The sequence below is a fragment of the Marmota monax genome, unplaced genomic scaffold, assembly GCF_021218885.2.
Source record: "Marmota monax isolate L192 unplaced genomic scaffold, Marmota_monax_Labrador192_F-V1.1 WCK01_AAM20220418_F8-fsc00054, whole genome shotgun sequence".
Classification (NCBI taxonomy): domain Eukaryota; kingdom Metazoa; phylum Chordata; class Mammalia; order Rodentia; family Sciuridae; genus Marmota; species Marmota monax.
The window spans coordinates 3,148,556-3,174,544 of record NW_026692145.1 but is presented as its reverse complement, the minus strand read 5'-3'; the positions used below and the strand labels follow the sequence as shown (position 1 = coordinate 3,174,544).

Genomic DNA, 25,989 nt, shown 5'->3' with positions numbered 1-25,989 from the left:
TCTCACAGGCTACTGCAGGTTTCTGGGGGCACTAGCCTCTTGTCCCTCACCTTGGAGCAAGACACACAATGCCCGTTTGTGATGTCACTGTCCTCTCAGCTCAGTGAGAAAAGCCCGATAGGCCAGCTCAGGTGGCACCTGTGTAATCAATCCTAGTGTCCCTCACGGATCACTTCCTACAAGACTATACCTTTGTGCTTTGGTCCTGCGTGGCCCTCCACAAGGAGGTTGCTAAGCCCAGCTTGTATCTTGGACCATCGGACCTGGTACTGGCCCTCCCTGCCTTACTGCTAGGGCTGTCATGCATTAAATGCACATGGGATGGGACCCAATGAAAATGTTTCCCTAACCAGACTTCCCTCTAGGTGCTCCACTTGTGCCCCTCCAATTGGAAGAAATAAATAAATAAAATGGCCAGAGGAGAAACACTCCAGAAACTACGGCTGCCTTGCATTTTGCTCAATCTCAGAAAACTTGCTCCCCTGGTAAAAAATTTCTTTTGGGTTCCATTGCATATCAACGTGAGATCTAATGAACAGAGTCCTGGGTTATATCCAAGGACCACATTAAAAAAAAAAAAAAACAACTCACCCCATTTTCATGTTCTCTCTCTCTTTTTGAACTCACTTTCCACGTGACCACTTCTTCCCATGTCTGCATTCACCACAGCCTAGAGGACATAAAATACATGAATACCACAACACCAAGTCCCCTACCTCAACATTCTCTGCCTGAAATCTAAAGGGGAAACTTGAAAATAAACCAACATCCAGGCTGGAGGACACCAGTCAGGTGTCTCGAAGAAGCTTCCTCTCTCTCTCCTTGTGACAGACTCGTTTTTTAAGGCCACTTTAGAAAAGTAGATGATGCTAGCGATTTTCATTCAACTTTAAAAGTCACTTCATAGTATGGTTTCAATGGTTGTGCCCTGGAAACCCATTGTCGGAAAGTTAATCCCAAAATTATGTGTGAACGGGAACTGAAGTATTTCTGGGAGGTCACTGGCTCATGAGAACTCTGCCCTCATGCACAGGCACTGATCAGTCCACTCATGGATTCATAGGTTTTGTGGGGAGTGACTCTGCTATAAAAGCCAGGTGTCTCCAAGAAGCTTCCTCTGTCTCTCTGTGCTGGCCTCTTCCACATTATGATTAAGCAAGAAGACCCCCACCAACGGCTCAGCAGACACTGAGGTCCTATTCTTAGATTTCCCATCTCCACAACCATGAGGACAGGAAATGTCCATTTCTTACAAAATACTCAGCTTCAGGTATTTTTGTTATGGCAACAGAACCTAGACTAAGACACATCACCATGTGCACATTGGCTCTCTGGAAGACATACATATTGACACGTTGGATTCCCAACTTCTTGTGTCCTAAAAAGAGTAAAAAACAAACCGAACCGTGTCATTTCTCTCACCTGGTCTGAGCACTCACAAACTACAGAGGGAGGAAGACTGGGTGCAGTTCAACTCAGAACAGACTGAATGAGCAGGGCCTCCCTGAACGTTCCACCAGAGAGAGGGGAGGCCCAGGGGAGGATGGCACTCAGGCCTTGGTCAGAGTTCAGATGGAAAACAACAGGAGAGAGGAGCTGGAAGCTGCTGCACTGGCACCACGATTTCCAGCTGGTCCTGGGCAACACGGCAAAGCCTGTCTCGGGCAGAATCACGACAGAGGCAAACATCGTGAACCAAACGCCACAAATACTGAAAAAGCAAAAGCAGCATCGGGAGCTGCTTCCTCAGAACTGGGCAAAGGACAGGGCGGCCATGTTGCCTGGTGCCTTTGTCTGGGTGGCGTTTTTTCAGACAGCCAGGGCGGGAGAGGCGCGCTCAGGCCCAGGGCTGCTGGCCATAGCTGGAGCTCTACCGCCACCGTGCGGAACCAGTTTCAAGACGCCCTGCGCCACTCAAGCCTCCTTCCCAGGAGGCCTCGCTGTGGGGGAGGATCTGTGTTTCAAGGAGCGAGTTCCAAGCGGCTTGGGCTGCCCTCTGGGCCTCCTGGCCTTCTCCCAGGGTCCTGAGGGAGACCTGGGCTCTGGCGCGCTCTCAGCAAAGAACCCGGAGAGCCAGGGACCTGAGGGGACTAGCAGTGGGCAGGAGCTGGTGTCAGAGGAAGTCGTGGGGCGGGGCCTCCATAGGAGCTGCTTGGACTGGAGTGGAGGGACCCACTTAGGGCGCATGCAGGGAGGTCGCCCAGGGCTAAGGCGCCAAGTGCAGGGAGGAGCTGAATTCCCTGAAGCAGGGACTGGGGGCAGTTGTTTTAGCAGGCCAACAACCAGAGGCAAGACAGCTGTTTCTTGCTTAGCTACTGATGTCCAGGGTTGATGTGTCCCAAGCAGAGAGGAGATTATGTGCTGCAGGCAGATGGTAGTGCCCCCAGAGCTGTGCTTGCAGCCACAGCTGTGCATGGCCACCATGTCTGTGCTTATCATGGGCTGCGATGGCTCTCCTTCTGGCTCATCAGAGAAGTACCCGGCAGCAACCTGCATAGGTCCCGTTGGCCTGATGGACTCCTCTATGGTAGAGATGAGCAACCCGCCCGCCAAGTGCCAAAGGCCCAGACACTGGCAGGACAGGCCACAGTCCTTGAACCGACCTCAGGGGCCAGTGCCCAGGTCTCCCTCAGGGCCCTAGGAAAAGGCAAGGAGGCCCAGATCTGAGCCCAAGGATCTTCCAACTCCCTGCCTGCCGGATCTGACCAAGAACTAGGCCTCCTGGGAAGGAGGCTTGAATGGAGCTGGGTGTCGTGAAACTGTTTCCGCACGATGGCAGTAGAGCTGCAGACATGGCCACCAGCCCTCTTCCTGAGCACTCTTCTCCAGCCCTTCCTGTCTGAAAAAACACCACCACCACCAAAAAAAAAAAAAAAAAAAAAAAGCTTACAGAATCACGTCATCAAGAAGTAGTTTTTTTTTTCCCCCCTTCAAAAGTATTTATTTATATATTTTTGCCGTACTACTGAGCAACAAACCCCATACGACCCTATCCCTGAAATTTTAATTTTTTTCTCGGGAAACAGGCTCTTGCTAACTTGCTTAGGGCCTCACTCATTGCTGAGTCTGCCTACTAGCTTGCAGTCCTCCTGCCTTGGCCTCTCATACTGCTGGGATTATAGGTATGGGCCACAAAGCTCTAGAATTTAGTGAATTAAAGAGTGATGTTTGAGGAGGAGTCCAAAAGGAGCATGTGCTAAAACAAAGAAAAGCACCAGCAGGAAACCTTCCAGATGACCCATTCACCTTTTGGATTCTTTCTATGTATATTGTTAAATCTATACCTACATTTGTGTAGAATCAGTCTCACTTGAGGGGAAAAAAAATCTATAAAAATTTGAATTAATGCTCCTAACATAATTTAGAGCAGACTTCTATTTAACGCAGCATTGAGGAGCTGAGGAACATGAACTCTCATGAATGTCATCCTTCCTAAAACTCTGTTTTATACATTTGAAGCCTAAAGGAGAAAGGTGAAATTCCTAGTCAATAGGATCACAGCTATGAACTCCTGACCTGGTGTCTTAGTGGTTTTGATGGAAACCACAGCATCGAACAAACATTGAAATGACAGCATGACCTATCTCTAATAGTGCGGTGTGTGTCCCCTGGAATTCCTGGGTTGAAACCTGAATCCCTGAATTACAGGTTGATGGTATTTGGAGGGACTGTGGGAGGTGAGTGGCTCATGAGGACCCTGCCTTCATGCAGAGATCAGGCCATTCAGGGATTAATAGGTGTGCTCAGGAGTGACTTTGCTATCAGAGTCAACACTCTTCAGCGGGACTGCTCTGTCTGGCCTCATGATAGCCTTTCCTATATTATGATGTAGCCCAAAGACTCTCACCAATGGGCATGCACATCCCCAGGCCATGTTCGTGGACATTCCTGTCTCCAGAACCATGAGCCAAACACATTTTATTCCTTTTTCTGGTTTTGGTACTGGGCATTGAACCCACGAATGCTCAACCACAGAGCGGCATGCCCAATCCTTTTCTTAAACTTCTAATGAGTTTTTATTTGGGGACAGGATCTTTTAAGGTAACTAATTGTCTCGCTATGTGGTAGCAACTTTGCAATTTGCGTTCCTCCTGTCTTAGCCATACTGGCCACCAGGACACGGGCATGCACCAGGACAACTGGCAAAATTTTATTTTTTCAAAAATAGTAACCCTCCAGTATTCTTATAGCATGGAAAAAAAAATGCCTAGGATGCATGACTGATCTACCTCTCAACTCTGAAGGACACATATATGACTATATATTTTTTCAAAGTTATCACATGTGTTAGAAAAAGAGTCAAAGATACTTTGTAATTTATCTGGTCTTGTGTTAGCTCTGTGAACTGCTGGGCAAGTAAAGAGAAGCAAAGTAAATAATAAGGGAGTGGAGAAGGTACCATGGGGCAAATTAAATTCCCAAGAACCAGAGTAATGATGCCAGGGTGAGGATTCATGCCTCCACTTAATTCCAAATTAAAAACAAAAGCAGAAGAAAGGCCTGGGAGGCTGAAGCAAAACACCAACAGATGGAGGCCCGCCTGGTCAACCTACCTCAAAAGTTCACAACTTAAACCTGGTGCAGTAATGCAGACCTGTAATCCCAGAGGCTGGGGAGGCTGAGACAGGAGAATCCCGAGTTCAAAGCCAGCCTCAGCAACTGCAATGCACTAAGCAACTCAGTGAGACCCTGTTGCTAAATTAAACAATACAAAATAGGGCTGGGGATGTGGCTCAGCAGTCCGGTGCTCCTGAGATCAATCCCTGGTATGCCTCCCCCCCTACAAAAAACTTCAAAATTTAATAGGGGAAAAAAAAATTTTTTTTAAACTGAGATTGTGGCTCAGTGGCAGAGTGCTTGCCTCGTATGTGTGAGGCACTGGGTTCGATCCTCAGCACCACATAAAAATAAATAAAAAATAAAATAAAGGTATTGTTTCCATCTACAACTAAAAAAATTTTTTTTTAATTATTAACAATGAAACAATGCAAAAGAAAAAGGCACCATTGAGAATGTACTCCAACAATGGTAGCAAAACCCAAGGTGAATGTTCCCAGGTGATTTTGTCTCTGGCTGGCACTTGTACAGAAAAGAAGAGCAGAAGAGCACTCAGGATCCAGGCTGGTGGACTTGGCTGGAGCACTCCCACCATCCTGAGGAAACAGGTAGCAAACACTGTGCTCCACTGAAGCCTCCTTCCCAGGAGACCTAGGTGTTGGGGAGGATCTGGCTTTTGTGGAGCAAGCTGCAAGAGGCTTGGGTTGCCATCTGGGCAGGACGGGCCACAGTCCTTGAACTGACTCTAGGGCCAGTGCCCAGGTCTCCCTCAGGGCCCTAGGAGAAGGCAAGGAGGCCCAGATCGGAGCCCAAGGATCTTCCAACTCCCTGCCTGCCCCATCTGCGCAACTGCTAGGCCTCCTGGGAAGGAGGCTTGAATGAATGGGCCTCATTGCCTTCTCCCAGGGGCCTGAGGGAGACCTGGGCGCTGGTGCTCTCTCAGCAAAGCACCTGGAGAGCCAAAGAAAGAAGAAAGAGAGAACCCTGGAGAGCCAGGGTTCCCCAGGGGACCAGTAACACTCTTGGGGGCAGGGCCTTGGTAGGAATCTGTGAGGACTGGACCAGAGTAACCCTGTCAAAGGCCAACGCAGGTTACTGAGGGCACTTGCCTCGTGTTTCTCCACTGGAGCAAGACACAGAATGCCCTTTTGTGACATCAGTTTAACAGCGCATGGATCCTGCCTCGAAGCTGGGTGAGAACAGCAAGACAGGCCAGTTTTTTTGGCACCATTGGAGGCAAAGCTGGTGTCTCTCACGGATCAGCTTCTGCAAGACTCTGCCTTTGTGCTTTGGTCCTGCGAGGCCCCCAACGAGGAGGTTGCTAAGCCCAGCTGGAACTTCAGCCCAATAGAACTGCTATTGGCCCTGCCTCCTTTACCTGCTAAGACATTCATGCAGAACTTATTCATGGGGTGGGACTCTATGAAAATTTTTCTTTCACCAGACTTGACTCCAGGCCCATTGTGTGTGCCTCTCCAATTTAAAAGAAAAAAAAAAATTGTCAGAAGAAGAGACACTCACTCCAGAAAGTGTGGCTGACTTGCATTTTCCTCAATCTCAGGAAATGTGCTCCCCTGCTAAAATTTTCCTTTTGGGTTCTATTGGATATCAACGTGAGATCTAACATTCACAGTCCTGGGTTCCATGGCAGGACCACATTGAACAAACAATAACCAAAAAGTCAAAAAGGGCCTACCCTTGGGCTGGGGATGTGGCTCAAGCGGTATTGCGCTCGCCTGGCATGCGTGCAGCCCGGGTTCGATCCTCAGCACCACATACAAACAAAGATGTTGTGTCCGCCGAAAACTAAAAAATAAATATTAAAATTCTCTCTCTCTTAAAAAAAAAAAAAAAAAAAAGAAAGAAAACAAACAAACAAAAAAACCGGCCTACCCTGTTTCATCTTTTTTCTTTGTGAACTCATTTTCCACGTGACCACCTCTTCCCATGTCTACTCTTCACTCAGCCTTCTTCTCTGGTGGTTCCTCATGGTATCCCACTGTCTTGGGCTCTTGGATGCCAAAGCTCAGGTACGCTTGCCTAGGAAGGAGTAGAAAATGTTTACACCAAGGACATGGGGAAGAGGGAATGTAGGCAGCAGGACACTGGGCTGTGTGCCTGACTCACTTCCGTCCCAGATGTAGACCCAGGCACCAGGCCTGGTGGGACCAGTGGGAGGCCTACAGTAGAAGCAGCTCTCCCAGGAGGGTCCAGATGGATCAAGACTGAATGCAGTATGATCCCTCCTTGCAGGTGTGTGACAACAGCAGGACGGGGCATACTGAGGCACCTGTAGGCTCAGTCCTGCTGTCCCTAATGCTCCACATTCTACAATAGGACTCTGCACTCATGGTGCTTTGCTCTGACCTGGCCTTAGACCAATAATAGGCCTGGAGGCCTAGATTCGTAATGGGACCTCAGGCACCCCAGGGTCCTGTCTTGGTCAGCTCCTAGGCCTTTCATGCAGGATGGGCTCAGGGGGTGGGGCTTCTTCAAAGGATTTCCTCAGGATGGTAGTATTGCCCCACAAGAGAGAACCAGCCTTCCTTTCTGTTGCTCTGCTGCTACCACTCCAATTTGAAAAATAAAAAAAGGAGAGAAAGAAAATCAAGCCAGTCATTTCCAGAAACTATGGCTCCTTGCATTTGGCTCAATTTGATGTAACATGCTTCACCATTAGAAGTTTGGTTTTCATTTCTAGTGGATGCCAAACTGAGAAGGAATAGGTAAGACCCTGGCTCTTATCTCCAGGAAGGAAAGAAAGGGAGGCAGGCTGGAAGGAAGAGCAAAGCCAGGCAAATTTGCCACGCTGGCCTCCAACATGGGACTCACCCAGTAGCTCAGCTTTCAGTACCTGGTGCCTTTCATTATTCATCAGAAACCATACTAGGGCCTGAATTTCCTCTTCTTTCCTCAGAACTCTTGTCCTGGTAGAACTTCATTTTCCACAGGATTTCATCCATTCAGGTCGTATTTTACACAGTGTCACTGGGTCTGGAGATCCCAGAGCATCTCATTATCTCCTTGGGGATCAACTCTTTGGCTGAAAACAGACAACTGTGGAAGCTGCTGAAGCTAGAGGAGATCTTCTCTAGCCAACAACGCACCAACCCAAGTGGTCAGTGACCTGGACATGCTCCAAGACCAGCCGGGATTCCAGCATTCCTTCTGCCCTAGTCTTAGGAACTGAATATGAGGCAATAATTCCTCATGTGCCATCAGAAGAGGGCATGATACATCATTTTCTACTAATTAAACATGAGAACCGCACATGTTCCCATGGCATGAATACAGTTCCCCTATTTTCTGTGACTTTATGGGGACCCTATGTTATAGTTTATTTCATAGATTTTATTTTAGATTATATATATTGCTACACATAGATGAAGAACATGCCTTTACATTATTTGTTTGGTATTTATGAAGTGCTATCCCTAATGCTCCATGTTCTACACTAGTACTCTGCATTTATAGTGCTTTGCTCTGGCCCAAGCTTCACTTAAGCTAGGCCAGCTATCTGCCACTGAGTTTTAGCCCCAGACACTCCATTTTATATTTCATCACACATTTGTGATATCCTCTATTAGTAGATTCAGGAATGATGCCTGCCAGGGAGTCAGAAAACAGGCATGTGCCCATGAGAAAAAAAGCTCCATCCCCATACTTTTCATCAACATTTCGTCTCGACATAAAAATAAATCTCTATGAAATTTTAATGCATGGGTATACCGTTGTTGAGATTAGACCAGATTTGCATTCACCACAGCTGACAGGACATAAGGTACATGAATATCACCACCACCAAGTCTCCCACCTCAAATTTCCCAGCCTGAAATCTATAGGGGAATGTTGAAAATAAACCCTCATCAATGGGGATTTAAAAAGGAGGCTCCCCTAGCGCTTTTGTTTCAAGTTGAAAAAGTTTCTTCATGGTATGGTTTCAGTGGCTGTGTCCTGGAAATCCTCTGTTGGAAACTCAATTCCTGAAATTATATCTTACTGGGACTTGAAGGAACACCGGGAGGTGATTGGCTCATGAGGACTCTGCCTTCATGCAGAGTCCAGTTCAGTCTACTCATAGACTTATAGGTTTTCTTGGGAGTGACTTTGCTATAAAGGCCAGGTGCTACCAGGAAGCTTCCTGTCTCTCCTTGTGATGACCTCCTCCAGGTTATTACTTAGCAAGAAGACCCTCACAAAAGCTCAGTAGACCCCGACACCATGTTCTTAGACGTTCGATTTTCCAGAACTACGAGGCCGAGAAATGTCTACTCTTTACAATATACTCAGCTTAGGTATTTTTCTTATAGTAACAGAACCTAGACTAAGACACATCAACCTATGCTTACGGGTTCTCTAGAAGGCAGAATGTATTAATGCCTGTGTTTCCAAGCTTCTCAAGTCTTAAAAAGAACATAAAACAAACCGAACCGTGTCATTTCTCTCACCTGGTCTGAGCACTCACAAACTACAGAGGGAGGAAGACTGGGTGCAGTTCAACTCAGAACAGACTGAATGAGCAGGGCCTCCCTGAACGTTCCACCAGAGAGAGGGGAGGCCCAGGGGAGGATGGCACTCAGGCCTTGGTCAGAGTTCAGATGGAAAACAACAGGAGAGAGGAGCTGGAAGCTGCTGCACTGGCACCACGATTTCCAGCTGGTCCTGGGCAACACGGCAAAGCCTGTCTCGGGCAGAATCACGACAGAGGCAAACATCGTGAACCAAACGCCACAAATACTGAAAAAGCAAAAGCAGCATCGGGAGCTGCTTCCTCAGAACTGGGCAAAGGACAGGGCGGCCATGTTGCCTGGTGCCTTTGTCTGGGTGGCGTTTTTTCAGACAGCCAGGGCGGGAGAGGCGCGCTCAGGCCCAGGGCTGCTGGCCATAGCTGGAGCTCTACCGCCACCGTGCGGAACCAGTTTCAAGACGCCCTGCGCCACTCAAGCCTCCTTCCCAGGAGGCCTCGCTGTGGGGGAGGATCTGTGTTTCAAGGAGCGAGTTCCAAGCGGCTTGGGCTGCCCTCTGGGCCTCCTGGCCTTCTCCCAGGGTCCTGAGGGAGACCTTGACACTGGCGCTGTGTGGACTGGAGCCGCAGGACCCACAGAGCGTTAATGCACTGAGGTCGCAAGGAGGTGCTAATTTCCCAGAAACAGCTGCCCGTGGCAGCTCTTTTGGAAGAAGAAGAACCTGTGCCCTGCTCCAGCCTGGCCCCCCTGTGGGATTTGCCCAGCCGTGCCCCCACCTGCCCCGCCCAGCCCACCTGCCTACATTTTTCTCTCAAATGCTGTACGTGTGGTTTCGGGAGGAGATCTTGATGCATTCTAAGTGAACTTTTGCAGAGTCTCCACCAAATAACAGCTCTCCAAATGTAAGTGTTCTTGGTGCTTGTCTCTAGCAGATCGGCGGCTGCAGTGCAAGTTCTTTCAATTCTTCTCTGCCCTCCCCTTCAGGCCATCCTGGCCTCCAGACAATTGGGCCTGCCTGTGAACTAGTGCACACACTTCTGATGCTGCCATATGCCACCCAAAACTGACCTGTCCTCGGGCTCCACCTGGAAGCAGAAAGGATTCAAGCACAACAGCATGGTGACTTTACATAAGGGACTGCTATCTCTTGGTCCATGGGACCTGAACAAGAAAACAGTATCCACAAGGGCCTGCATTATCCTTTCCAAGGGTCCCTCCGTTGTGGTCCACAAACTTGAGCACCGAGGCCCCGCCCCTCAACTTCCTGTGAGAGCATCTCTAGGTTGCTGGGAGTCCCCTCTGTGCCCCTCTTTCTGCAGGTTTATGCTGAAGTGCCAGCAGTGCCCAGGTCTCCCTCAGGGCCCTAGGAGAAGGCAAAGAGGCCCAGATCGGAGCCCAAGGATCTTCCAACTCCCTGCCTGCCTGCCGGATCTGACCAACTGCTAGGCCTGCTGGGAAGGAGGTTTCAATGGCGCTGGGTGTCGTGAAACTGTTTCCGCACGATGGCAGTAGAGCTGCAGACATGGCCACCAGCCCTCTTCCTGAGCGCTCTTCTCCCGCCCTTCTTGTCTGAAAAAACGCCACCCAGAGAAAAAGGCTCTGGAAATCTGGCTCCCTTGTTATTTGCCCTCCATGTTGGAACAAGCCTTCCAGGATGCTTTTTTGTGTGTGTTGGAACTCGAATTGAGATTTTCAAAAACTTATTCATTTCTTAATATCGAGACAGGATTTTGCATGTTGGCCAGACTGGCCTCCGATTTGAGACCTTACTACCTTGGCCTCTAGCATGAGACTGCTTTCAGGTTTCATCAGAAACTACACTGGGGCCTGAATCTCTGATGCCCTAACAGGGCCTTTTTGATGTGCTCTGTTCCTGAAGCCCAGGCCAGGGTGTGCAGCTGACCTGGGAGCACCCTCTTTTACTCACCTGAAGCACTGTGAGGGTTTTCTTTGGCTCATCAGCCACTGAGAAGAGCCCTTCCTTGCAATTACTGAGCCCCAAAGAGTGGGTTTCTTTCATGGACTATAAGCCGCTTGTGGATCCTGGGGCGCCCCCTCTACTGCTGGATGTGAGCCCTCCAGTGGAGGTGGACGACTATCTTTTCCCTAGTGCCCTGTACTTCCAATAAGAGAAGATATCCTACAGAAATGAGTTTTTAATATGCAAAGTGTTAATATTCTGGAAAGGGGTCATTCGTTCAATATTTAAATAAAATCAAAATGAAAACTGTACAACTCAATTAAATAAACCACCTCTGATGTATGGAAGAGCTGGAAAAGAAAAAAAAGGCTAATACAGGCTCTTGAGGGTCCCAGTTTTGTGTTCTTGGTCCTTGGAGCAAGAAGAAGCATACCCTTTCTTTCTTTTTTTTAAAGTTATATTTAGAATTTTAAAACTTAAAATACTTAAGAAAAGAAAAACAATGATTTTCGTTACCAGCCTTAGCAGGTAAGAGTGAAAAGAAATTTGCTCCAAATAAGTAGAAGAAGAAAATAAAGGGGTGAAAATTGGTATTAAAAATCAAGGCAGGGGCAGGGTTATAGCTCAGTTGGTAAAGTGCTTGCCACGCATGCACAAGGCCATGGGTTCAATCCCCAGAACCACCAAAAAAAAAAAAAAAAAAAAAAATTAAGCCAAAAAAGTACTACAAGGAGGGCTGGGGGTGTAGCTGTGTGTTAGAGCTCCTGCCTAGGATGTGTGAGGCCCTGGGTTCAATTCACAGTATTAAATAAATAAATAGGACTACAAGAATTACTATAATCCTTAGCAAGACTGAAGTAAAAGTAAACAACTATGATCAGAAACAAAAGATGCCACAGATGTTAAATATGAGAAAATATCCTCAACAACTCTGTGTATGATACGGGGAATTGAACTCAGGTGTGCTCTACCACTGAACTAGACCTCCAGTTCTTTTTCTTTTATTTTGAGACAGGGTCTCACTGGGTTGCCCAGGCTGGCTGAATCTGTGATTCTCCGACTCTAGTGGCACCCCCTCCTCCATAGAAAATCTTAATTAAGCTTCTCCGGAAATCTTCACCAGAATTGAGTTCAGTGTGGTTAAACTTCCTATTTGCTGTTGGTGTATCTTACTTGGCCACTGACCTGAAAGAAATCACCACTCCAGGTGCTGAATGCCCCTTTACTAGTTTTTCACAAACATTTATGGAATATCCAGTATAGTAGTTTGCACAGTTTTGCAACGTGTAAAAAAAAAAAAAAAAAAAAAACACACAGATCCGTAGATGTGTACATTTCAAAGAGAAGAGAAGAGGAAACTAATTGGGTTCCATGATAACAGCTGGCAGGGGGAAGAGAGGGGAGAAGAAGCTCTCCCCTTCTCAGGTACTGTCCTTGAAGGGTTAACTTGCCAAGAACAGTGAAAGAAAAAGCTGTTTTTGTGTGAACTTCTACAGGCTGTGACCTTCTGGGCCCCTTCCCTAACACCCTGGGTATGAAGTTCTGAAACTGCCTGAAATCGGGGTTCAGGGCATTGATAGATTACAGTGAAATCTTCACCCTCTGACCCTGGCTGCAGCCAAATAACCCTGCTGCCTGTTTCCTATCTGGTGTCCTGCCTCATATGTCTCCTACAACACTACCTCCGCGTGCTAAGGTGTGAGAATTTCAGGCTTGTGCTACCATGTCCGGCCATTAACAAATTTAACAACTTACTTGAAATGAGCAACTTAAAAAAAATAAGTTTTCAAAAACCGACAGAAGAAGAAAGAAGCAGGTGTGGTGGCACACACCTATGATCCCAGGAGCTCTCCAGGCTGAGGCAGGAGGTTCATGAGTTCAAAGCCAGTCAGCAAGTCAGTGAGACCCTGTCTCTAAATAAATACAAAAAGGGCTGGGGATGTGGATCACTGCTTAAGTGCTCCTCGGTTCAATCCCCAGTACAAAAAAGAACGGAAAAAAAAAAAAAAAAAAGCAGAAGAAGAAGTGGAAAATCTGAATACACTGCATATACTGATGATATTCATAACTGAACGGAATTCATGGTTTAATGCATACCTTAGAACCTGGGGATATAGATAGCAAGTCAAGGGATGCCCTTTCTTGATGTCACTGTGCACGTGGATCCTTCCTCGCAGTGTGAGAACAGCAAGGACAGGTCTGATCTGGTAGCACCTCTGTGCTCTTTTCGGGTGTCCATCATTACCCAGGTTCCCCACCAAGGCTCTGCATTTGTGCTTTGTTTCTGCCGGGAGGACACATAGAGGTTGGGACACCAAGCTTGAACCTGGCCCCCTTGGACCTCCCATGGGCCCTGCCTTCCTCACCTGCAGGGGCTTTAGTGCAGAAGAGCTTTGAGCTCTGAGCTCTGGGCTCTGAGCACTAAGAAACTGTCCTCAGGATGGTAGTATTGCCCCACAAGACAGAACTAGCCTTGCCTCCAGGTACTCTGCTTCTGCTCATCCGATGAGGGAAAAAAAAAAAAAAAAAGAATTCCAGAACAGAGGAAAGACTTCAGAAACTATGGCTGCCTTCCTTGCATTTTGCTCATTTGAGGAAATGTGTTCCACTCCTAAAATTTGGCTCTTTTTTTCCATGTGATATCAATGTGAGATACATTGTGTACAGTCCTAGGTTTCCCGCCAGTAACACTTAGAGGAAGAAAGAGAGAAAAAAAGGATAAAATTAAAAGTGATATTGTAGACCTCAGCCACTCACCCCATGGGCACCTTCTCTCTTCCAGAACTGTTTCCAGGTGACATAGTCTTCACCTTTGTAGTCCTCACTCAGCCTTCTTTCTACAGTGTTTCTTCATGGTATCCACTTGTCTCTGGCTCCTGGAGGCAAACCTCTGGCATCCTTGCCTAGGAAGGAGTTTGAAAACACCAAGGGCTCAGGGAAGCAGCAACGTAGGCCCCAGGACACTTGGGTGTCAGCCCAACTCACTTCCTTCCCAGGCTCCCTGGACTCCTATTCCATTGGACCCAGTCTCTAGGCAGGGTGGGCCCAGGGGGAGGCCTCCCTTAGGTGCAGTCCTCACACGGGGGTTCAGCGAGCTCAAGACTGAATGCTCTACAATCCCACCAGCAGTGACATGTGCATGGGAGTGACCATCAGTTCTTCTCCTACAGTTGACAGGTGTTCTCTCACGACTTCATCATCTGACCCTAGAGCACAAGTGTTTTCCCATGTCACAGAATGGCCTGTGACAGCTTTCCCTGGCTTTACCCTGCATGTCTATGACTGCTTGTCACCTACAGATCACTCATGTCTTTCCTCCTCGGTAACTAGGACATGAAACTTGCAAAGGATTCAGAAAGCAGCCATGTTGTGATTGAGAGAAAACCACCATCAACAGACATCATGTGAAACACCCATAATCTTTTGCTTATTTAAGTCCAATTTTCCTCAAAAGTTCTGGGTGTGAGAATGTTTCCAGATAATTGCAACTATTTTCTCTTATTCTGCTAGCTGCCTCTTCACATTTTTGGTCACCCCCTTTGAGGCAAAAGGAGAAGACTTCCTGAACATCCATCTGTCTTTTATTTCTGCTTTCAGCATTGTTTTCAAGAAACCACTCCCAAATCCAAGGATGGGGAGATTTATGCCTATATGTTCCTCTAAACTTGCATAGGTTTGGCTTCTATAATAATACCATTGATACATGTTAAGCCAATTTTTGCATAGGCTCCCCCGAATAACAGGTTTCCAAACTTTGGTTTGAGTCGATCCTCCTGGGTGTTCTTGGTGCTTGTGTCCCTAGCACATTGGCTGCACTAGAAGAACTTCCAATTCTCTGCCTTCTCTTCTGACCACCCTAACCTCAGACAACTGGCCTGTCTGTGACTTACTGCACACACATCTGATGCTGCCCTGTGCCACCCAGAACCGTCCTGCCTTTGTGCTCCACCTAGGGGCTGAAGGGATCTGAGCACAACACCATGGTGACTTCACGAAAGGCACTGCTACCTCTTGCACCAAGGAACCTGAACAAGAAAGAAGTATCCACACGCGCCTGCATGATGCTTTCAGAGTTAAGTCCACACAGCTTGGCACCTAGGCCCCGCCCCATGACTTCCTGTGGGACCACCTCCTGGCTGTCCCTAGTTAGCTCTGGGCCCATCCTCTGCAGGTTCTGAAGTGAGGGAGCGCCAGTGCCCAGGTCTACCTTAGGGCCCTAGGAGAAGAGAAGGGGGTCCAGATCAGAGCAGAAGAGTCTTACGACATCCACCTGGCCATATTTGCTGAACGGCAAGGCCTCCTGGGAAGGAGGGTTGAATGGCGCTGGGTATCTGGAATCTGTTTCCGCACGATGGCAGTAGAGCTGCAGACATGGCCACCAGCCCTCTTTCTGAGTGCTCTTCTCCCGCCCTTCCTGTCTGAAAAAACGCGGCCGAGAGAAAAAGGCTCAGGAAAACTGGCTCCCTTGTCTTTTGGCCCTTGTGTTGGAACAACCTGTCCAGGATGCGTTTTTGGTTTTGGAATTTGGATGGTAATTTTCAAAACTTTGCATTTTGCTCAATTTGCGGAAATGTGTTCCACTCCTAAAATTTGGCTTAGTTTCCATTTGATATCAATATGAGATCCAATATACAAGCCCTGGGTTCCCAGCCAATAGCACAGGAGAGAGAGAAAAAGACAAAATTAAAAACAAAAAACTTTAAGGGCTGGGCTTTTGGCTCAGCATTAAAGCGCGTGCCTAGCACATATGAGGCACTGGGTATGATTCTCAGCACCACCACACAAAAGGTAAATAAATAAAAAGTCATGGTGTACATCTACAACTAAAAAAAAAAAAAAAAAAAAAAAAGGAAGAAAAACAAAAACCATTAAGACCTTAGCCACTCACCCCATGGGCACCTTCTCTCTTCCAGAACTCAGTTTCCATGTCACAAGTCTTCCCCTTTCTGCTCCTCACTCAGTGTTGTTTCTACAGCGTTTCTTCATGGTATCCACTTATCTTGGGCTCTTGGAGGCAAACCTCTGGCATCCTTGCCTAGGAAGGAGTTTGAAAATGTTTACACCAAGGGCTCAGGAAAGCAGCAGGACACTTGGGTGTCAGCCCAACTCACTTCCTTCCCAGGCTCCCTGGACTCCTATTCCATTGGACCCAGTCTCTAGGCAGGGTGGGCCCAGGGGGAGGCCTCCCTTAGGTGCAGTCCTCACACGGGGGTTCAGCGAGCTCAAGACTGAATGCTCTACAATCCCACCAGCAGTGACATGTGCATGGGAGTGACCATCAGTTCTTCTCCTACAGGTGACAGGTGTTCTCTCACGACTTCATCATCTGACCCTAGAGCACAAGCGTTTTCCCACGTCACAGAATGGCCTGTGACAGCTTTCCCTGGCTTTACCCTGCATGTCTATGACTGCTTGTCACCTACAGATCACTCATGTCTTTCCTCCTCGGTAACTAGGACATGAAACTTGCAAAGGATTCAGAAAGCAGCCATGTTGTGATTGAGAGAAAACCACCATCATCAGACATCACGTGAAACACCCATAATCTTTTGCTTACTCAGCTCCAATTTTTCAATCCATAGATACAAAGTTGTATATCATGAGATTCTACAATGACACTGCATTGAAATTTGACAGTGTTATGCCTTGTGCTTAGACACCATATTTTCCCTTCTGATTATTGGGCAGTGTTTGGCGTACTCACAGCATATTTGAAAGACTTGGCTTAGTGGAAGTTTTAAAACCTTCACAAAGTTCTCATATGTACTGGCTTGGTTTGGTCAAAATATTTCATGTTTATTAACAGTTTTTCCCATAAAATCCTTCAACAGATATATGTGTGCATGTGTGTAGATCTATATAACATATATGCTTCTTTGAATAATCCTCTCCCTATTGTATTAATATATAAATAATTACATACCAAGACAACATTCAGTTTTTTAAAATTCCTACTTCCAAGACAAGGAGGCAAGAAAACAAAAGTCGACATCTCTCCTATTTGGACACCACGATATATGCCACCATGGCACCTTGCCAAGGTGTGTTCCCTGTGCTCACAAGTAGCTATCCACTTTCATTAAAGTCTCTTTATTTACATGGAAATAAAACTAACGATATAAATGCCTTGCCCAAAATTGTCATACTGCATGGCAATCCTCCTAGGAGTGACCATCGGCACACAAATACACAGCTTTAAAAATGTTGCGTGTGCTTACGAATGCATGCACCCACACATCGCACATTTGTGTTTCTCTGAAGATAAAGGGCACCCTGTGTCATTTCCTGCAGTCTGCGGCATCACTGTACACCACTGGCACATATCCACTTCCGTATCTATTTTGGAATGCTTGAAATTTCATACTTTCGCTACAAGAACTTTCAGGAATCACAGAGTGGAAAGCCTATGGCAGGGATATCACAGGGAGCCAATCCCACTTCCAAAATGGGTATAATCAGGCGAATCTTGGGGAAAGGAACCCTTGGACACACTTGGTGGGAGGGTATGTTAGCACAGCCACAGTGGAGATCAGTATGGAGGTTCCTCCAAAACAGGGACAGGAACCACCATTCCAGCCAGCTATGCCATTTTTCTTTTTGAACCAAGGGATCATAAAGTCGGCACAGTATTGCGATACATGCATACCCATCTTGATAAGAGCACAATTTACAAGTTATGGAACCAGCTACCTCATGAATTCTGAGTGTGAGAAAGTTTCCAGATAATTGAAACTACCTTCTCTTATTCTGTTAACTCCATCTTCCTGCTGTCAATCATGTCCTTTGAGGCAAAAGGAGAGGACTTCCCCACCATCCATCCTGTCCTCTCATAGTTCTGCTTTCATCACTGTTTTCAAGAAACCACTACCAAATCCCAGAAGGGGAAGATTTATGTCTATATTTTCGTCTAAAATTGCACAGGTTTGGCTTTTATATTAAGAACGTGGACACACATTAAGTGAATTTTTGCATAGGTTCCACCAAATAACAGCTTTCCAAACGTAGGTTGGAGTGTTGATCCTTCTTGTTCTTGGTGCTTGTTGCTCTAGCACATCGCCTGCACTAAGAGTTGTTCCTACTCTCCTCTGCCCTTCTCTTCAGGGCATCATGGCCACCATACAATTGGGTCCGCACGTGACTTACTGGAGACACATCTGATGCTGCCCTGTGCCACCTACAACTGGCCTCTCCTTTTTGTTCCTGTCCTGGGGGACAAGGGACTCAAGCATAACAGCAAGGTGACTTCACAAAAGGGAGTGCCATCTCTTGCTCAAGGAAATAAGTATCCACGAATGAACGGACTAGTGGATTCACTCTGAACCATGTACAGCCACAGGAAGGAGAAGTACATATATTTGTGTACTATATGTCCAAATGCATTCTACTATAAAATAAATCATAAAAAAAAAAAAAAAAGAGAGAGAGAAAGAAAGAAGCATCCAGAAGAACCTACATTATCCTTTCACTGTGTCCCTCAGGCCCAGTCCACCCAGCTTAACATTGACGCCCCGCCCCACAACTTCCTGTGGGAAACACCTCCTGGCTGCTATGGGTCAAATCTGGCCCCTTGCTCTGCAGGTTCTATGCTGAGGGAGCGCCACTGCCCAGGTCTCCCTCAGGGCCCTAGGAGAAGGCAAGGAGGCCCAGATCGGAGCCCAAGGATCTTCCAACTCCCTGCCTGCCTGCCGGATCTGACCAAGAACTAGGCCTCCTGGGAAGGAGGCTTGAATGGAGCTGGGTGTCCTGAAACTGTTTCCGCACGATGGCAGTAGAGCTGCAGACATGGCCACCAGCCCTCTTCCTGAGCGCTCTTCTCCCGCCCTTCCTGTCTGAAAAAACGCCTCCCAGAGACAAGGGCTTAGGAAACTTGGCTCTCTTGCCTTTTGCCCTCTACGTTGGAACAAGCTGTTTAGGAGGCTTTTTGTGTGTGCTGGAACTGGAATTGAGATTTTCAAAAACTTTTTCATTTCTTATTTTGAGAGGGGATTTTGCATATGGGTCAGACTGGCCTCCAACTTGAGATTGCTTTTGAAGCTAGATTTACAGATAGGTAATTAGTGTAGTTAGGTAAGTCAGCTGTAATATAGAGTAAGATAAATAAAATGGAGGCCTTTATAGAGAATGGAGTCCAGGAAACCAGAGCAGCACTTGGGGAAAGTGAAATGTTAATGTCCCCAAGGCCCAGAGCTCATCCTATGGAAATGTTCATGAATCAGCTGGCAGCAAACAAGGAAGTGGTAATCTAGAGATGCCCAAGGCCCTTCCTGCCCAGATTACCTCTCAGCCCACCTATATCTACCACCTTTTGGGGCTTCCCATCTGCATTCTATCACTGAAAGATAAAGGGAAACAAAGGACATAAGTGTAGGAAAGCTGAAAGAAGACCTTAGCTATTAAAAAAAAAAAAAAAGGGAAGACCTTGCTCTACCAGGGATTTGCCTTTTGGGTCCCTTTTTGCCTCTGGGGAGAAGAAACCTATAAAGAAAAGAAACCTCTGCTGTCCTTTAATAAAGCTTCTACTTTCCACTCTAAACTCGCCTAGGCTTGCTTCTCTGGTGTTATACTTCAGCATTTGGGGAAGCAAGGTCTTGGCACCGGTAAATAGTGGTAACACTTTCAGGTTTCATCAGAAACCACACTGGGGCCTGGATCTCCTCTTCTTTCCTCGGGACTCTTGTCCTGGTGGAACTTCATTTTCCACAGGATCTCGTCCATTCAGGTGTGGCTTTCTATACTCAGTGTTCCTGCCCCTGGAGATGACACAGCATCAGACGAGAAATCCCTGGGATGAAAGCAGACAAGTGAGCAGGCTGCTGAAGCTGGAGGGGAGCTTCTGTGGCCAACTGGTCACCAACCCAGGTGGTCAGTGACCTGGCCATGCTCCAAGGCCAGCGGGGATTCCAGCATTCCTTTGGTTTCACATCCTCTGAACTGAATCAGAGGCAATAATTTCTCAGGAGGTTGCCAAGGAGGCCATGATGCTTAAACTCCCTTTAGCATCCATTTCCCTTTTCCTCCTCATTAAAGATGAGAACATGACATGTGTCCATGGCATGAAATATGCTTCTACTACTAGTCTTGACTCTATGAGGTGTGTATCTTTATGTGTTCTATGTGTTCTTATACATAATATTTTATCACATGGGTTACAGAATCATCTTATTTGTAAACAGTTTTTTTTTTTTCTTTTCCTTCAACTGTATTTGTCGATTTTTTTTTTTTTTTTTTTTAAGAACTAATGGGCACAGTCCTGGCTCTCATCCCATGAACACCTTAAAAAAAAACAAAAAAAACTATATTCTCTCATGGCTTTGTCATCTGACCTAGGAGCACGAGCATGTTCCCTTATCGTTGAATTTCCAATGACTGTTTCCTATGGCTGTGCTGTAGGTGTACTGCCGGTTTTCACTTAGGGATTAGTCATATGTTTTCTCTTGGATAACTAATATATGGAGCTTCCAAAGGACTCAGAAATTAGCCATATGCAGATCTAGAGAAAAGCAGTGTCTTCACACTTTTGGTTCAATGCCTATACCACTTTGAATATTATTGCCATTCTTTTAATACATTGTCACGAACTTGTATGTAGATATTTAAGTAGCACAATAAATTTGATCTTAAACTGAATTCACACTGTGTTTCCAACCCCATATTTTTCTTCCCATTCCTGAGCCATTTTTGTTATCGCCATAAAATAATTTCAGTAGTTGAACTGTACAGATTTTCTTAAACCTTTGAGTTACATCATGCGGCCTGTCCATCACCAAATATCTTAACTATTTTCACCCATAAAAATCTAATTATCTATAGATTAGATACATGACTAAATTCCATGCATAGTATGTAAATTTACCTATATCTTTATGTTACACGTTTTTATTCTAGAGACATTCAGTAGCTTTACATGATTCTCGTGTTTTTATCCTAAATTTTTGTCTTATAATTTTATCTTTAAAATCCATGAAGAAAGCAAAATTCAACAAATGCTCAAAGTAGCCATCTCTGGAATCCAGTCATGCAGATGTGTGCTCTGAGAGGACATCAAGGTATCTGTATTCACACCTTTCACATTCAAGACTTTCATTCAAGTGTGCTTATTGAAATAGAAATAAAAGGATGAAAGACAGAAACTGGGCAAGTAACACAGACCTGTAATCCCAGCAGCTCCCAGGGCTGAGGCAGGAGGATCCCAAGTTCACAGCCAGCCTCAGGAACTTCTTCACAAGACCCTGTCTCAAAATAAACAAAAATTAAAAGGCCTGGGGGTGGCTCAGTGGTTAAGGGTCCCCGGGTTCAATCATCCTTGGTCCCACCAGAAAAGAAAAAGAACAGAAAACTAAGGATAAAATAGGTCGATCAAAAACATCACCTTCAGACATACTCTCACACAGACCACGATCACAAATAGAAAGCTTTAAAAATTGTGTGTTTATATAAACGGATGTACCCACACACAACTAACATTCAATTTCTGTTTAGATATAATTTTATATATTTTAACTTTATACAAAGTCTTCAGTATCACCTTGTACCACTGACATATATCCGCTCTTTTTTTCATTTCAAGACACAATCTTTGCTTCTTCACAATCCACATTATGCAACAGCCTCTATCAAATGAAGTAATGGCAGAGCAATGTCACCGTGGTAGGCAATAACTTTAAAAAATTCATGATCATATTCAATTGTCTGCACTATCCACTAGTGTCTAATTTGCATTTTTTTGAAATTGACAATAATAATTGAATTCCTTCTCCACCTGTTTTTATTTTTATTTGGTACCTGGGACCGAACGAACCCTGCGGGGATCAACCACGGAGTCATATCCTCAACTCTTTTTATATTTTATTTTTAGTCAGGGTCTTGATAAATTGCTGAGACTGGCTTTGAACTTGGGATTCTCTTGCCTCAGCCCCTGAGCTGCGGGATTCCAGGTGTGCGCCGCTCAGGCTCCATGCTTTTAAGCAAATGCTCCCTTAGAAGAAGAGTCAGTGATTCCTGTCCCAGACAGGTAATTCGACTTCTCTCCAGGTGTCTCAGTTACAGGTAATGAGACATTTAGGCATGCCTGAGACCTTCAAAAGCACACCTGTTCGTGCAACACGCCACAAGGACTGGCTTATTATTGACATTGTGGCAGTGCCACAACATGGGACGCATGGCTCCTAGCACAGCGAGACCAAGTGGACGCCTGCTAACTCTTGCACCAAGAGGCGCAAACAACAGAGAAGTGCCCACCAGGACCTGCATTTCACCCTGGGGAGATTCCTGCAAACCTACCCACACCAGGTAGAGACCTCTGCCTGCCATATGACAGTGGGTCACAATCTGCTGGTAGCCGCTGGACTACTACTGGCCTCTCACTTCTTCCGGTTCCTTTCAAGATATTGCCAACGTTCACACCATGGTAAGGCAGTAGAGGTAGGGCTCAGTGGAGCACACTTGTAATCTCAGCACTGTGGGAGGCTAAGGCAGGAGGAACTCAAGTTCACAAAAAGTCATAGGAAGCCATGTACACCGCACCCAAAGAACCCACTCAAAGATAAATGCAGGCCCTATGGTGCATTCCTCTCGGTTTTCTTCCTTTTGGAACGCAACCCAGCAGGCCCTTACGTGAGGTCACTATGCTATGGTGCGAGGATCCCTCGTAGCTTCTGGCAGAGTATAACAGTCTTTTCCTAATGGACATTCAGCAGCATTTGCTGTGCTTGGCAGAACTCAGATCAAACAAAATTTGCTGAAAGCAAAGACCTATCTCAGATGAAGTCATAAGGGGAGTGCATGGAACTCTTTGTCCCTGATCTTTTCCAGAGGAATTTAAAGCCCTTGAGGCTTGGGTTCACAAATCCTATTCTACTACTCAGCATCCTTCTCCTTTTCCTATCTGACTGGTGACCAAGAGCCCTCATGGGCCTGTTTCTTGTGAGGTGGGAGATAAGAACAAACTCCACCAACCGTTTTCTCTAGGCCTGAGAAATCAGCTACACCAGTGTACCTACCTCCTCCTTCTGGACATGGAGAATTCTTCCTTCTCCCTCCCTCTCCACTTGGCATCCGTGTTTTGAGAGTTTGTTTGAAGCTTCTAGCAGGGGAGCACAGCTACTTGTATAACCTTCACCAAAGTATGGTTCTCGTCGATGTGGAAGATGATTCTTTTGAATGTAGTGAGGTTCAGGAAAGATGCACACGGAGCAGTGAAGGATGAAGTGGGTCGGTCTCCCCCTAGCCAGCCGGATCAGCTCAATCAACCCTGGAGATCAACAGGGTGACATGTCACAGGGAGATCAGCCTCAAGTCTTGGTAACCCCATTTGGACCTGTGAATATCTTCAGCTAGCCAAAGGTGGACTGGGCTCCAGAATTTAGGGTGGTCTTTGGCACACAATAAGCATACCAGACGCCACTGCATTTCTCCTGTGGTGGACTCGTAGCTAATGCATAATGAGTTTAAGACAGGTCTTTTCTTGTGACGCTTGAGATTAAGATTCCACACTGTCAAAAGGAGCTGAGGCTCCTCCCCACGTTGTCCTGTGACAACATCTCCAGGCTGCTGCTGATTCACGCCAGGCCCCATGACTCTCCAGATTCTATGCTAAGTGAGTGCCAGGGTCCAGGTCTCCCTTGGGGCCTCCAGAGAAGGCACAGAGGCCCACCTTGGAGCCCAGGGTCAGGTCTCTCGACAGGCAGGATCTTTCCCAACGAGCAGGCCTCACTTTAGGAAACTATAATGACACGAGTATTCTGAAACTACTTGCAGGTGATGGCAGTAGTGCTCTAAATAGTCCAACAAGCCCTGACAAGGCACTCTTCTGCCACCCTTCCTGTCTCACAAAACTCCACCCAGAGAAAAAAGGCCCAAAGAAACATGGCAGCCCAATATTGTGCACAGTTCAGTTAATGAAGCTCACGGTGCTTTTGATTTCTGTTGGAAACCAAACTGTGGCCCAACCACCACCGTCATCCGGAATCTCGTTTTCTCAGCAACTTTTACTCTTGGTGGTCCTGCAGTTGTGTCGTTTACTCGATTTTACATCTCAAGGGTACCCAAGTACCCTTATATAATCAAGTTGTGTGCTTTTGAAGCCAAATCTCCATTCTCAGACCAAAAAAAGGAACTTGTGAAAGATCAGGGGCAGGATTAAGGTATTTGTAGGCATCAGGCATCATGTTTCTTTACTTGGCTTACCATTGCCAATGGATAAAATTATCCATTTGCTTGCGAACATGGCAAGGAAGATTTTATTCAAGAGTATTGGATTTTTTTCTTTCCTTCCTCCCTATTTCTCCCTCCCTTCCTTCTTTCTTTCCTTCCTTCTTGAACCCAGGGTCTCAGGCATGCTAAACGCATTCTCTACCACCGAGCAACATCCCCAGCCCAAAGGTTCAAATATCAAAAGCTTGTAGATAGGCCCGGTGGCATGGGATTAGCTGCCTCCCTCTGTTCCCCACAACAACCCATTGCATTTGCCCAGATCAGTAGGGAGAAGTCACGTGACTGCGCCTAGGAGGATACATAGTCATAGATTTGTGGAAGGAGAAGCCAGGAAATAGGAAGAATTCACCTGGAAAAAAGTACCAAACTCCACGCTCTGCCCCCTTTTAATCACTTACAGCTAAACACTGGACATTTCCGACAGCAAATCAGTATTTCTACAGAAAAATGGTAGGGAAATCAGTATTGAATGCAGTAAACTGGCTTTCTGCTTCAGGAATAACTATGCTAGGCTTCTTCCTTCTCTTCGGTGATGCCATACTACACGTGAACTAAGTGGAACTCCTTTATAGAGAATGTACAAGCCTTAGAACATCTTGTTCTCATGTTATTCTTTATATACGTAATGAGAGGCCATATTTTTTTCTTAAGAAAAGAGCATTGGGCTGGGAATGTTGCTAGAGCACCTGCCCAGCATGAGGCAGGCCCTGAGTTCAATCCCCAGAATACTGATAATAATAACAATGGGAGAAAGAAAAAGACAGGATTAACTTTGAACACAGGAAGACCTATTTATAGCCAAGGAGCACAGTGATGGAGACAAATCACTAGGAGGTGACGTCAAGGGTAGGAGGAGCCTTGCTAAAGTGACTTAATAAGATTCTAGTCACAACTGGGCTAGGCAGACCCAAGAAAGGGCCCTAACATAAGTCTCCTCAAAGAGCAAGCTCAGAGGAATCTGCAAAGTTTGGTCGAGGAAATGACCAGTATTCAGGCTCTCAAGGAGTCCTTCTCCATTCATTGGGTTACACTAGGTCTATGTCAATTGGGAGGCAACTGCTGGTTTGGGTCCCTAGGAGGAACGTTTTGATATCTCTCATCTCTGTGTGACATACAGTCCCTCACACTGAATACCATGATATATATTTGGTTGTAGATGGACACAGTACCCTTATTTTATTCATGAAATTGTATGTGGTGCTGAAGATAGAACCCAGTGCTTCACACGTGCTAGGCAAGTGCTCCACCCCTGAACCACACTCCCAGCCCTGAACAGTATGTTTTCAAATACGAATAAATCCCAAATCAAGTGTGTTCAGAGTTTGTCCCATAATTCATCTTTTTACATTGGAACACAGGAAGTTTCTCATATTATTAGTTTTGTGCCCTCTATTTTTAAAGATTTGATTTCATTTTAGTTTATATTTCTTCTCATCTGCAAAGCAATGTTATTATTCTTTGTAGCTTTTTCAGAAAACAACAAATCATTGAAACAAATGACAAATATTACTTAACAGGTATTAAGAACACGTTTTTTTAAAAAAAATTTTTGTAGTTGTAGATGGACAGAATGCCCTTATTTTATTTGTTTATTTATATGTGGTGCTGAGGATGGAACCCAGTGCCACACATGCTAGACAAGCGCTCTGCCACTGAGCTACAGCCCCAGCCTCCGTAAAACATGTTTTTAAACAGGTAAAAGTTTCAGATCTGATTCATTTTTGTTTATGGTTGACTTTAACATTGGACCACGACTTCATCTCCTTCTACTGAAAACAAAATATAAAAGATGAAATACTCTCCTTTCATATATCAAAGAATTTGCATGAGAGA

General features: G+C 46.0%; 1 long non-coding RNA gene across 36 annotated transcripts in view; it reads right to left on the bottom strand.

Annotated features, from left to right (window-relative positions):
* The window catches only part of LOC124109479 (uncharacterized), a 61,141-nt gene that overhangs the window by 27,009 nt on the left and 8,143 nt on the right, over positions 1-25,989 (bottom strand). For 19 of the 36 annotated variants that reach the window (XR_009224423.1, XR_009224429.1, XR_009224433.1 and 16 more), the window contains exon 1: positions 592-2,596. This is a non-coding gene — a long non-coding RNA (uncharacterized LOC124109479). Of the gene's footprint in view, positions 1-591; positions 2,599-13,701; positions 13,848-15,151; positions 15,363-15,832; positions 15,980-21,093; positions 21,178-22,943; positions 23,195-25,989 lie in introns of those variants that run through there. The other 17 variants (XR_009224457.1, XR_009224449.1, XR_009224461.1 and 14 more) reach the window with 9 other exon arrangements.